At 37.9% G+C, this 14,397-nt stretch overlaps 1 protein-coding gene across 4 annotated transcripts in view; it reads right to left on the reverse strand.

Annotated features, from left to right (window-relative positions):
* Window positions 1-14,397, reverse strand: part of RAPGEF4 (Rap guanine nucleotide exchange factor 4) — a 143,732-nt gene that overhangs the window by 84,650 nt on the left and 44,685 nt on the right. The window lies entirely within an intron of this gene.

A 14,397-nucleotide genomic window follows, 5' to 3' on the forward strand; every position in this document is an offset into this window, starting at 1 on the left:
TAAATGACACATTTTTAGTTTCAATCATACTATATTACAGTAATGCTTAAGGGTAAACAATTATCATTCCCTTTTAGAACTGTCAGAAAACAAGCTTGTGCAACAGGGATGCTGATGATCAGCGTAAATAAAATGTGTCATGCAGTCCTTCGGGTGTGCAGTGAGCTGAACATGAACAACCAACCAGCTGAAATTCATGTAGGTTTCAACTAAGCACACATAATAACTGAGACAGAAAATTTCCCTCATAGTACAATTTTAATTTAAAAGTTTTCTTTGCTCTATAGAGCTGTTTGGATGTATTCACTTTTAAAATGCTGTCTGTTGAATTTTAATAGATGCTTGAATTATCCTTTTAACATTTCTTCTTCTTGGAAATGGATATGAAAATATCATCAATTCTACTACTAAAGACTGAATGTCTTGCATTCTAAATAATAACAAAAGCTACGAAGATTACATTAATCTTAATAATCCAATCCTATTTTTAGACAAGCTATTACATCCTAAAGCTTAGTAACATATTCTTTAAATCTCACTCATAATCCATCTGAAAACTCATCGGAGCAAAACTATGTTATGTCCCTGTTCAGTCACACAAAATAAATGCTACTTCATTTGAAGATTAAACTCTCCCACTTTTTTTTTTTTTTTTCCAAACCGTTCTCTTTACCATACTCTGCATGCAGTCCTGTGCCTGGAACTTAGTGGGAGGAAGAACATCAGAAGTAATTATTTCCTCAGTTCAACTAGTAAATCACACACATAGAACAAGGGAAAAATTAATTTTGGTTGGCCAAGTGAAAAAAAGGAAAGCATGTCACAAGGGGTTGAAATAACATTTTATTCAAACAGTAGATGAACGTTTTGTTCTACCTTCTACTGAATCTGGTCTTGAAATGTGATTTAGAAATGGAAAATTTAAATGTTTCATTTAGGATACAATAAAACCAAGTTTTATCCAGTTGTTTTCTTTTGTTCTTCCTTACCATTCAGATGATATTCATTTCTTTGTTCGGTTTTTCCCAAAATAGCATTTTGCCAGAAATACATTGTTAGTCCACATTTAAGCCACCTTGATAAAGAACTTGAATTGTAGGAAGACAGTAATTTTTTATTTCCTATAGCACGTCCACAGTCATCGTACACTGTATGGCAGGTTCCCTTCTGATTAATTCTGTAATATTTTTCCTAATTATTGTTCTCATGAAAGGAAACACAGATCACACCATATGATTTCCAAAAGATCTGGGGGCCTATCTTAACCTACAAGTAGAATAAGCCAGAGTTGTATACAACACTTTAAAAGAGAGACCTAATCCCATTCAGCTCCACTTCATGCTCAGGATGACAAAGCTCACCAGGAACAAAAGTACAGACTGTCAAGAACTTCAACTCTGTCATCCTCTACATGAAGGTCCTACCCTGTCATGTTTGATACAGCAAGCACAGTGAGCGGTGTTGCCTTTGAATATGTTCAGGCAGCATTACCAGAAGAGGCACTAATTCAAGACATGCCCTCAGAAAGCTCCATTGTTTAGACTCCTCCAGCACACCTCTGCATAAATTAACTACCTTCTATATCTGGGTATCTGGAGGGAAGGCTGATATAACTGCCTACATAAGGTTTCCCCATGAAGATACCTTGGTGGGGTGTGGGTTGACATAGGAAATATAATTTACACCTACAACTATGTCACTTCAAAAGCCAAACTAAATGTCAAGGGACACTTATTTGTCAAGAAGTCAGGGAAATACTCTTTGCTGAGAAACCTAAGTATGCAAAGAAAGATGTAAATAACTGCATAAGGATTCACAGTATCAGATGGAATAATGAAGTTCCAGGCATGAGATCTCTGAAAGCTGAGATAATGAGGAAAACACAATACTGACTGTGAGACCTATCTTGTTACCGTAATGTCTGTAAATGAAAAGAAAATGCAATAACTTAAATTGTACTGGTAGGTGGCATTTAAAATCATCCTGAAGATTAACAGACTAAATATTTACAAAAGGCTTTTGAAAATATATTCCACTGGTGGTATGAACTCTGGAAAGGCTTTCCTTATGAAAGATAGCAACAGTTATCAAATCATCATAAGCTTGTTTATTACCAGAAGTCTTCCAGTTCTGTAAATCCAACATGACAGCAGGTTTTAAAACTACCCTCAGTGACCTATTCACTCTGTCTTCAGATTTCTACCAATTTATAAACCCTATCATGCAACAGCTTAAAGATCAGACTCTCCCTGCATCTAATCTGACAGTACGAGTAATAAAGATGTATTTTTTCTTCCAGTTACTGACTGCCTGATATCCATGCAGTGGTGAAAATTAACACGACCTTTTCAGTCACTGCTATAGCCTAAAGCACAGAACAGCACTGACAAGGAACAGTTGGGGATGGGAGAAAAGGAAGAAAGAATCACATGCCTTACTGGGGAGGTGCCGTGGGTAAATTTTCATACCAATAGTTCGTAAGGCCACTCTTTGTCCGGCTTTTGAGATTCCTTCGCACGCTCTTATTTAGACTTTATTTGCAGTTAGCAGTTAGTGCAGGGGTTTTCATTACTGCAACAGAATTTCTTCTACTCCGTGAACATAATTTAGAGAGGCAATTACTATAATTCTGATGCAAGCTATCTCTAAATTCCTTACAGATTTTTCTAGCATATATAATGTATATAAAATATGTCTTTTTAGTTAGTACCTTTTCTTCTGCTCCAAGTACTGAAAAGCTAATACCTGTTTAAAGGGAAAGAAGGAGCAAGAAAAGAGATCTATACAATAAATACAAACACTCCAATACAAGCAAGGTAGATGTGAATAAAATAGATGAGCCTTTTTTTTTCCATATGCATTGTGTAGCAAAACCACAGCACTCTAATTAGAAGACCTCCTGGGTATAAAGATTTGAACACAGGTACCATACCAGATACTCCCCCAAGCACAGCAGTTCTCCAGTCAGCAAAGAGTATCCGATGGGCTGTGTAATAAGGACCCAGGTAGTGATGGTCTGTAGCACTGGGAAGTCAAGTCAGGCTTCTGATGCATCCCCATTCCCATGAACCTACACGTGGCCAGATAGTAGGAAGTGAGTGTCTTGTAACACTGAAGAAGGTTTTATAGACTACAACAGGTGCTCGGTTGAATACATGATCTCTCTCTTCTTCTCTTTCTCCCTCACTCATGTTCTCAATCCACAGTGTCACTTTTGACCAGATGCACTTCTGCTGCCTACCATTGGCAGCAGAGAAGGTGACAAGGCAGAGCCTCCGTTACTTGCAGACTTGGGAGTAACACAAAAAACTTAAATTTGATTGTAGAAATTCTAGGTCAAACATCAAGGTGCCCTTTCCACACACATTTTTCAAAACCCTGTGTAACTATTTTATTAGATACTGTTATTTTGACTGTTACCCGAGTTCTGCAATCCTCCTGTACTAGCTGTCCATACTTGTGCAATGGTTTCTCTGGGGGAATATATGCTGTAGCTTGACAATGTGGTCCAGCTTCTCTATTTTCTTTTAACAATAAATAATTGATCACTGATGTTCTCAGTACAGCTCTGTTCTTCCTCTAAGTTGGCTGCGCCAGTCATATCATTTTGGCAATGAACCACCTCCCCTGTGAGTATTACTCACAAGGGTGCATCACTCCCATGGTGCATTGTTTCTTCTCTTTTCTCCAGAACAATAAGGAGAGATGTGAAAGAGCCCCGGAATATCCCTGGACCCTCTTTTTACTCACTAACTCAAGCAGAGATTGCTGTCTCAAAGTCTAGACCTTTGCCTTTAGATCCGATGCTCCAAAGAATGCTCTTCACTGAACTAACTGACAGGTAAAATCTCATGTCATCTGTCTGCTATCTGTTAGTGTTTTCCACTAATATGTGTCTAATGTTCTTACAGAATTTAACAAAAAAGCCTAACTGATAATCATATTCATAGTTGTTTTTTACCCAAATCTTGTTACAAAGGGGAAACCAAACACCACACTTGCTATTGCCCAATAGCATGTGCTGAGACCCACAGAAGATTCTGGTATAATTCCGATTGCAGATACTGCCTTCTTAGTATGTTTACAAATTAGTAAGTGCATTTCTTCTAAGCAAGCTCAGCCAGAAAATTTCCATACATTTCAAGTCAATGACACTTAACTGTGTATCACAGAAAGGAGCTGACCATGGCTGTTTATCACTGTATCAATCATTGCTTGAAGCTGGTGCTACACTCTAGAACACCAAGTACCCTGCTTTTTACTAAATACTTGCCTTTGTCATTCACAGAATATATATATTCACTGTCACTCACAGTATAGGTAAGAGAACAGAACTGAGATATTTCTAAAGGAAAGTATAAAGATAAATTAGGAAAAAATAATGCTACAATAGTGAAAATGCATCTTTATGTATTGTGCAAAAAAATAGAAAATAAACCATGTGAAGATGTTACCACAACTTACTGAACAGAGATTGTTTTGTATGTCAGTCTATCAACTCATTAAAATGAGATAGACAAAGCCTGAAATAGCAGAAGTGAAGTACCATTTAGTCATATTTAGATAAAATAAATACAGGAAATGCCTGTACTGAAATTGCTGAATCCTGATCCCAGAATTAGTACAGTTTACATAACAGCAGATGAATCCGCATCTTTTTCATTTATTTACCTATTTACCATCTTCTGAATGGTTCTGCATGGCCCTAATCAACTAAGCTTTAGATTTTATTTGATCCCTTTGTTTTGGAGGCATATATTTTTCTGTCACATTCCCATTTAAATCAATCTATTGTGCTTGAAAAGCTCTGTGTCCAGAATTTGCTTGCTCACAGAATCCCCTCGAGTTTTAGTCGAAAAGAAATATGCACCCAGCTCCCTGTAACCATGCCAAATAGCAGACTTGGCTACCAGATAGAAACCCAAAGATAAGACTGCACTGCAAAAAATCAAATCCAAGGAAATTAGAGCATGAGCAGTGATTAAACAAATTACACAGCCTATTCTGCTTCATCTAATTTAAATATAGAAATGACATCATGCAGCCCTCTGATTCTGTCTCCTAGAGGAATCCACTCAGGAAATGCAGTTGGGTGGAGACAGGACTTGGTTGGGAGGAGTGGGAAAGATTGCATATACTTAAAAGAGGACAAAGAAAATATATAAAGAAGAACAAACAGTCCATTTGATTTATGTGTTTTCTTTTACTACACTTATGTATTACAGGAAAAAAAAACCCACAGCAATTTAGCTGCCTTTAATGTGAATTTCAAGTTTTCAAAAGTGGCTGAAAAAGAGCATTATACAATTCCATATTTACTTTTTCACAGTGATATCTGTGTTGAATTTGTTCAAACACAATACAAAATCAGAAACTAAAGCTGTGCTTGCCTTTCTTCCCTGTTTATTATCACTTGTAGAAGAGAAATAGCAAATACACCTTAGCTGAAATTTTCTGAATGATGCAAGAGACAGAAGAGAACCTCACTCCTCTTCAAACTGTTCTGCAACACTAACAATTGTAAACCTGCATCTTAATTATCAAAGTCAGCAGATATGTCTTGAAAACAAAGAGCAGAACTACTAAGAAAAAGGAACCATTTTAACATAATTTTTCTTACCACTATAGCCAACCTTTAAACCTACATTGAGAGCACTTAGATCAAGACAAGTCTGGCATCATCTCATGGGTCAAGCACAAGGGAAGCCTGTTCCAAGAACAATTCCCTACAGTTCTGGGCACAAAATGCTTCCTTTTATCTTTGGACAGATACACTATTTTCAGATACACTATTTTAATAAAGGGAGAACCAAAAATGCACTCTTTCAGGTGAGCTCAGTCTGGGTATGCTGTGCAAGAACACAACGTACAAGGAAGATAAGAGACAGGTAATACGAGACTCGCAAATACAAGGTGAGGCTGGCTTTGTTCAGCTCCTTGCCTGGGCAGCTACAGGCTGCCTCCTACACTATTTCTTCCATAGGGTGTGCCTCTCTGAACTGATCTTCAGCATTTTTCAGGAGCAGAGCTTCAGCTGAGACAAAAGGTCACACCAGGAAGACATTTATGTTTGTAACGTGCTTTGACAGAACAGTAAATTCTGTAACTGTAGCAACATACATGTCTTGATCACATAACTGGTGGAGCAAGCAAACAGCAAGGGACTGTCTGTACTAGAGAAGTCAGAAGTCAGCAAGTGCCTCTAAACCAAGTTATTGTTCCACCCTGAGACTGCCACCTTGCAAATACAGAGGCCTGATACACATGACCAACATATCTTTGCATGTATATTACGAAAAAGGCTTCATCCAAATAAATGTATGTGGAGCTAGGTATGTACTACCGAGACAGAGGAAAGCTGCAAACTTCCCAGTGCAGGCTGTGTTCTGATAGTGGGTTGAAGTCACAGTCCTCTATAGTGAAATTCTGTAAGGTCACCACGAGGTCTGTGTAGTACTTAAGTCCTAAAAACAGGTTTTAAGTGTAACTTAAAACTGTGTGTGGCAGTGGCTTTATCCACTGTACATAAACAGCTTCTGTTTTTCTCTCCCCTTACATTTTTTTACAAGGAGATTTGAAACAAATAAAGAAAATCAAAATGGTGACCTGATCTGTAACTGCTTTTGACATTTACAGTCTCTAAACAGAGAAGTATGTTGGTCTAGAAACTTGTTTTCATCTGGAATGAAACTCTGGGTTAAATACTAATTCCTCTACAATCAATATAAACCTCTTAATGAGTTCAGTTGGGTCAGTCTAATGCCATACTTCTGCTTCTCACAGAAACAAACACATATCAACTTCCAATACTCTTCTAATATTAAAGGCCTCCTTGTCATGGATAACTATGTAAAGTGATTGTTTCTACTCAATTGTGTCTAACAATAATGAGGATATTTCATAAGTGTAAATAAGTAAACATACAAGGGAATTTCCCTTATAACATTAGCCTTTCTTCAATGCTTTTTAAATATTATTTTGATTACAGTGTGAGCTGTTTTAAAAGCAGCTTGTGCAGATCACTCGGTAACACTGCTGTGAAATCAAAGCAACAAGTATAATACAAAATAAGAGGGGAAAACCTAAAGACAAACTAAATCATTATAATTCAGGAAGTATGACTAAACATAGTCTCCTCCTTACAGTTCATGGAAAAGCATGTATTCTGACACAGAAAATCACTCACAATCAGATTGATATCACTTATCAGGACACCAAAATACCAGGGCCTCCAACTCAGCCAGCAGTCAATGCAATGGCACCACTGGAACTACCTTGCCAGCATAAATCTCTCATGGGTCCAGCTGCTCAAATTCAGAGTCCCTTTCATGAACAGTGTAGTATAATAAATGCTGCCCATGGTACTTCCCCACTGGAGTTCACAATAATATTTCAGCTATTTTGCAACACAGTGTTTAGTTATACTGCCTTACATCCACATGCACAGTCCAACATCTCATGGCCTCCATGTCTGAAGCTCCTATAAAGGCCTGTGAAACAGTCTCTTCTGATAAGACTTGTACAACAGCATCTTATCTGAAGATATCAAAGTATATTGGATGGGAATGACTGACTTTTATCAAACTGAAATGCAAACAACATTAATAACGGTGATTCAGCTGTACTGTAACATAGAGATTAAGTAGACTGCATTAACAACCTGCAATCCAATAGCCTTCTTTGGATGGGGCAGCTTTCAAGGTTTTCCTGTCTGACTGGAGTCAGTGCAATTGACTACCTCAAACTAAAGACCATTTTATTTAGCTGCCAGTCCATCATCAAGACTAAAAAAGGCTGCACACGAAATGCTGTTCTGTGATTGTAACTCAGAGTCTTGCTGTTTCTCATACGATCCTTCCTTTAGGCAAAAAAGTAAAGTAACATTATTCATTTCACCTCTGCTCTAGAAGCATTTTCAAACCTCACCACGAGAGGGGATAGTGAGGAATGCAGGCACACAGGGATGGGAAAGAAGGAAGAAAGTCTCATTGGAAGTTAAACATTAGAAAAGAAAGAAACGTTAACAGGAAATAAGAAGGAAGGAAGTGACAATGTTTCAGGGAGCAATGTGTGAAGGGTAGGAGGGGAGTGCAATGCATAGCCTAAACAGACTCCTTCAGTCCAATGAGCAGATGAGATATCACAAGGAGTGGACAGACTTCAGAGTAGAGGGCATACTATAAACAAAAATGAAAAAAAAAAAGAGACAATGTGAACTGGCTGATGCATATTCCTAATAAATGAACTCCCTCCTCTCTCTTGTTGCCACCAAAGAAACAGTTCTACCCGTTGATGTCTTAAGATAAGCAATTTCACAAGAGGCAGAAGCTAGGGTCCTTAAATCTGGCTGTCATTGAGACAGTTTAGGTTTAAAGATTCTGCAGATCAAGATGAACAGCACATAATACAATATCAAGTCTCTGCCAAATTTCCAATCACAAACTTAATCTCTGTTTTCCATAGTGAAGCATTGCTTACATTTGTTATTTTTTATCTTATGGCACTGGCATGTCAATTACAAGAAAATTAGAATAAAATAGAAGAAGTGAGTTTTAAAGGATTGAATTAGTACAAGCCAAGCTTAAGTCCAAATTGCTCTAGGATTCTGAGGAGTGACTTGTTTAAAGAAATTACAGAACATTCTCCCAGATTAATTCAGATGGGTAAAAATAATTCAAATCCTTTTGGTTATCATTTAAAAATTACTCAAATTGTATTTTTTTCCAATTGAGCTGAGCATGAAGCATGTTGCCTAGTTTGACTAGGCTGACAAAAAACTTTGTTTTCTATTTATTTCATTTTTTGAATGTTTCTTTCACTGTACAATATATAATCACAAAAAATGGCCACCTTGATTTTCATTCCTCATTACCAGCCTTCATTCTCACTATGATCTATCATGTTATCTATCATCAACATTAAAACAGTATTTGAGATACGCAGCTGGGCACAGTGATGGAGATGCACTGTAGATTTTAAGTGCAAAAAATAGTAAATAGATATAAAGGCTGAACCTACACATGAACTAAAGAGAAAAATTAAACAAGAGGAAATGAAAAAAAAATGGAGACAACTCACAAGATAATGAAGGGTGAAGTATTGAATGAAACTTAATAATAATCTTTCCAGAAAAAGAAAGAAGGGTGGAAGGAGAAGACTATAAAATCATAGTCTTCCCTTCTCTTCTCTTCCTCTATCCAACAGAGCCCTGAAATCAGCTTGACTGGGGTCCAACTTTGCTAAATTCTACACACAAAATGAAAGGTCAGATCCTGTCTGTCCCTCCTCTGATCCAGAAAGTCTCACAGTGCACTTAGAGTCAAGATGCAAGCAGACAAGTGGCACAGCACAAAAGGTGCAGAATGGAACACATTAACTAAATACAAGAGGGTGTTTCACCAGGGATTTTTGTTCATGTAAAGGAAGTAAGATTACACTGGAGCATGAGGTAAGTGAGAACAAGAAGTTCACAGCTTTGGCATCCATCTAAGGCAAACCTCCAAAGGCTGAATCAAAAATGCCTTAGGAAACACTCTCCCATCTGAAAGAATGTTTGTTACATTCTTGCACTAAAGCTATACCACCAAAAGGGGATGCAACTAATAATGTGAGCCAACACTATCCCAGACAGAGGTTTAACTAGGCATAACCAGATTCAAGGAGACACAGTTACTACTAACAACTACACAATCAACTGTAAGAGAAACAGAGAGAGAATTGCTGAAGACTCACTAACAGACCATTAAAATTGGACAAATATGACATATGTAACAACACAGCAGTTCTGAGAGGCAATTTGGGGAGGAAATTCACATCTGAGGGGCAATGAGAACAGCTGATTCCTGCACTAAGACTCCTCCAGAAACAATTTGTCAAGCCCAAGCACCCAAGACCCATCAGCACAAAGGCCCAAGTACTGGCCTCTTGGGGGAGAGACAACTTCTGTCAAACTGGCTAAAAGATGCTCTCAGGGAAACATACATGTCACTTAGTTTGTCATTCTGAAAGACCTGGCTTTTAAAAGTATATTCTAAAACATATACTTGGTTTATAAGTTATCTATTTTGATAGCAAGCTCACTAGGAACTGAATCAATTTTCTGAACTTTTATGTTTCTGTTCCACTTTGGCAAACAGCCATTTCTTCTGGGTAACTCCTCTCACATGGCTACAAATAATTTCATTAGCATATTGAAACCTCAACCTACCCCACTACATGGATTAGTTTAATATAACCAAGATGTAGAGTAGCTCATTAATTTTGAAAGTAAAACATCTTTCTAGTCCATTGCTTTCAATTGTTCACTTCTTAGAAATCTTTTATTTCCTGCTCCTTTATGGAATCATGTTTTATTTGTTTGTCTAAAGGATGACAAAAAGGCATTAAAATAAATACATCAGGCTGTGCTTGGGAGGCCCCACCACCTGCTTCTGATGAACCCTGGCTGTTGTTGTTTCAAATCCATTAGAAATTATGTATTACAAGGGATAATATTTACACAAAGCAAGCAGCAGTACCAGATAAATATGCTGGTTTTACATGGAGAGCAAACTAAATTGGTTTTCAGTAGAGGAGGAAAAATAACAGTGCACAGTATTACTGCACTATGATTTAAAATAATTTCTGTAGATTATCAAATGAGTATGAACGTATTGTTTAAGACTTACATTGCATGAGTACATTCTGAAAATTCAGAGACTCAACAAGGACATTATAAAATTCTTTTTAAGAGGCCTTGCTAGCAGGATGCACTAAATAACCCTGGCTCTGGCTGTGCAGTGGCAGCTGAGAGGAGAGAGCCCCTTGTCCACTCATCTTTCTGTCCATTTCTCTTACACCGAACAGTCCCTGATAATTATTCTAACCTATAGTTAAAAGCATACCCAAACAAACATTAATTGTTGTTTGTGTTAGAATTGTGGCCACAATGTGCCAGACTTCCTGTACTCAACTGTGGGTACAAAGACTCTGTTCTGCTGGTCCACTTTCCTAACAAAATGTAACCACTTTGCCTGGCAGGAAATTCCTCCCTTTTCTCTCTTCTTCCAAGAACTTTCTGATTCCAGTGTAAAAATTTTAATCAAATTTGAGATAGGTCTCAGATAAGGTCCTAGAAGCTAAACAGTTGTGATAGAAGAGAGGTCCCAAATATAGTGTCACTACTAAGGGAAAGGAGGGCAGCACTCTTTGTCACCCACTTCACTGGGTAACAGCCAGTGACCAGCCTGTACACATACACCAGCTAGCTAATCCTCATGAGTATAACTCCAAATACGACATACATTATCCACCATCAAGTAGATACATCATGGAAGCTATGGTAAGTATTGGTGGCAGAAAAGAGCAAAAATTGAAAGGAAATTAGCTTTCCAGTCCTTCTTCCACTCACAAAAATCTTTTCAATTATTCTCATTGGCTGTGACTGTATCCCAAATTTATTTTTCAGTTTCAATTATTATTAGCAGTTCTTTTAAGTGTTTTCATTAAAACCACACACTGCTATCCTAAAGACGCAATTTTTCAGGGTTTTGTGGACACCATTATTGAAGGTGCTAAGCATCTGAAACTGGCAGCTCTAGCTTGGAATGCATTGCTATTGTCTGCTGTTGCAGTGGTAAAAAATATACATGGGCATTCTTATGCACTCCTGATAGAAGAGTCAGGTTTTATTGAGAAGTAATCTACTATACTTCACCCTTTTTCTGACAGCAAGAAGAATGATTAATTCTTGAAGCAAGCATACTGCTATACTGGGATAAGACTTTCAGTCCCTCTAGAAGACAAGACGAGGTCACTGGTAATACTAATACTTAATCGAAGGGCTACCTAACTTGGAGCAACCTACACTTCAGTCTATTTTTGTAGGGCTCCTTCTCTGTTGTGAAGCAAGACAGACAAAGCTCTTTATTCACTTTGATACTGTGTATACACTCACCGTTCAAAGAAGGTCTTTATATAGAATATGCAGTAAAATAAGCTACAGCATGAGTCACACTGCAAGAGTCCATGCTTCTTGAGTGTTATGAGGCACCAGAGGAATCAAATGACTTGCATATGAGAAAAAGGCATTATCCACCAAGCCACAAGTGTAATTATAGAACAGCCTTTAAGAAAGGTTTCATTAATAGAGGGAAAAAGCTGCCTTCACATCTAAATCCACTTCACATAATTCTTCTGTTAATTTAAAACTCTAAAAGTATATTAGAGACAAGTTTTTCAAACCATATTTTAATAAAAATCAAACACATTGGAAATAAGGCAAAAATATTTTTCCCATATATAATTTTTTTTTTTTTTGACATGGTAACTCTTGTTTATCTGATCTGTCTTCCTTTGATATCACTGAGGGGAATTCAGTGTTACAGAATAAGGAAACTGTACACATACACCTAACATATTTAAAGGGCTAGTTTTCAATTTACAAGTATGCCTCTACATACTGCTAGCTGCTTGTTTAAGGAGCATCACAGAATGCAATTTTAGCATTATACTGTCTTCAGCTTTATAAACTTCAGATTTCTGTGAAAATCTTGGTATTGTTAGATAAGATAGCCACTGTAATCTCTGTGTACTATATAAGATTATTATTTGCATAACTCCTATGGAGTTAAAGTCCATTATACAGAACTGATGGAATGGAGCCTCAGCTGACATAAATTAAGTTTCACTGGCTTCAGCAAAATTGATTTACATCTGCTCCAATAGCACTAATGATCATCTTCCGATAGGAAGGCATACTGTCAACTAACTACACTGAAGACTAGATCCCAGAAGATCTCTGACATATTCCGAAGTATGCCACTCACTCACTGATACTTGAACCAAAACTGGTTGAAACTGGGAAATGTGAGGTCTGACTACCCTGTAGCCTTTAGAAGATTTCCTGTTCATTTCTGCAGTGAGAAATTTCATCCTTGGGAAGGGCCACAAGCAGACACTCTACATTCCAGCTGTATCCTGGCCCTCTTCTATTCCCAGGCTCTGTTGCATTGCCTTACTAATAGGGAACATGGATGAGTGCAGGACTCAAAAGACCTCCACCACAGCCTTGAAGCTACAGAAGAATCACATAGCAATTTCAGAAATTGCTTTAATCTCCAAACTTTAGGAAATCACAGTAGGTTCCAAAAGCAGTAAACAAAAGCCCTATGAAATAGGTATGACATACTCTTGCCAGTGTCTTGAAACACACCTGGTGGTGTTTTCTCACAGCAAAATCACAAAGTTTTCACATCACCAGTATCACTTAAGTTTAGCAAACTTGACAGGTATTACAAATCTGACATGATTAGAAAGAGCAGTGTAAACAGGCCTACTAAATGACTGCACTGCCCAGCGAGTGTCAGGACTGGTAGCCTTAGATAGGGGTAATCCTTCCTGCAAACAGAAGCAAGTGGGAAAATCCAGACAAGAGAAGAAAGTACTAGTGCCTGAATACTTAATAGGGAATCATTTATCAACAACAGCATGGATCAAATCTGGCTTCTTAAAAAGGAATATTGCTACAATTGTCCAAAGTTGTCATCTTAATAAAGAAGTGAGCAAAAAAGAGCAGACCTAAAATTAATTAAGATGCCAAGCAAGACCAACACTGCCAGCACAGGCCTGCTGATTTGCTCTGCCTCAAGACAGAAAATTAGGGTCTGGTGCACCAAGATGTTACTCCGATTTCGTGCCAGTGTGACTTTTTTTCCAAGAGATGTAAAACTCCATGCACATACATCAAGTTAATTAGACCAACAGAGATGTAATTCAGGAGAGATTTCCAGAGTCTGTACTAGTAGCAGAAGGAGAAGATGGTGGCCAGAAAAGCTGTTTCAAGCTACCAGAAGATGAATGTTAAAAGTGAGAAGACTTTGGACTCAACTAACACTTTCTTCATTGGAGCAGCAGTCCCAATAGAGAAGGTGACTGTCTTTTCTCTAACTTGCATAGAACTACATTTTATCTAGATCTCTCACCATTGCCCTAAACAGTAGAAAGAAGAGCAACACGTGTGCATATAAACAACTCCTAAAGTGGCTCTGTCTAGCGGAAAATGCTACAAAGAATCTGACACAAGTAATCTCTGAATTTATCAATATGTTTTAGAAGTTTCTGGAAGATAAAAGATGTATCCCCTCAGAACTATAATTCTTAGTGTCACATGTTGGGCATTGCTTACTAATGAGAAATAATAGTATACAGTTCTCATGCCCTGCAGCAGAATATTCAAACCTCTGCAGCTGCAGCATCGAGAGGCCAGTTTTGCGGTGGCCTCTTGTCACGCAGCCCAGGCCATACTCTCTTCCTGCACAGACAGGTGGCAGAGTTCAGTTCGCAAACACTGAAACTGCCTGATGGGCAGCAGGACGTACTTGGCTATTAGGCAGTATGGTGGCCATACAGCTGCTCCGC

The sequence above is a fragment of the Athene cunicularia genome (assembly GCF_003259725.1).
Source record: "Athene cunicularia isolate RWA chromosome 7 unlocalized genomic scaffold, athCun1 chr7_part1, whole genome shotgun sequence".
Classification (NCBI taxonomy): Eukaryota; Metazoa; Chordata; class Aves; order Strigiformes; family Strigidae; genus Athene; species Athene cunicularia.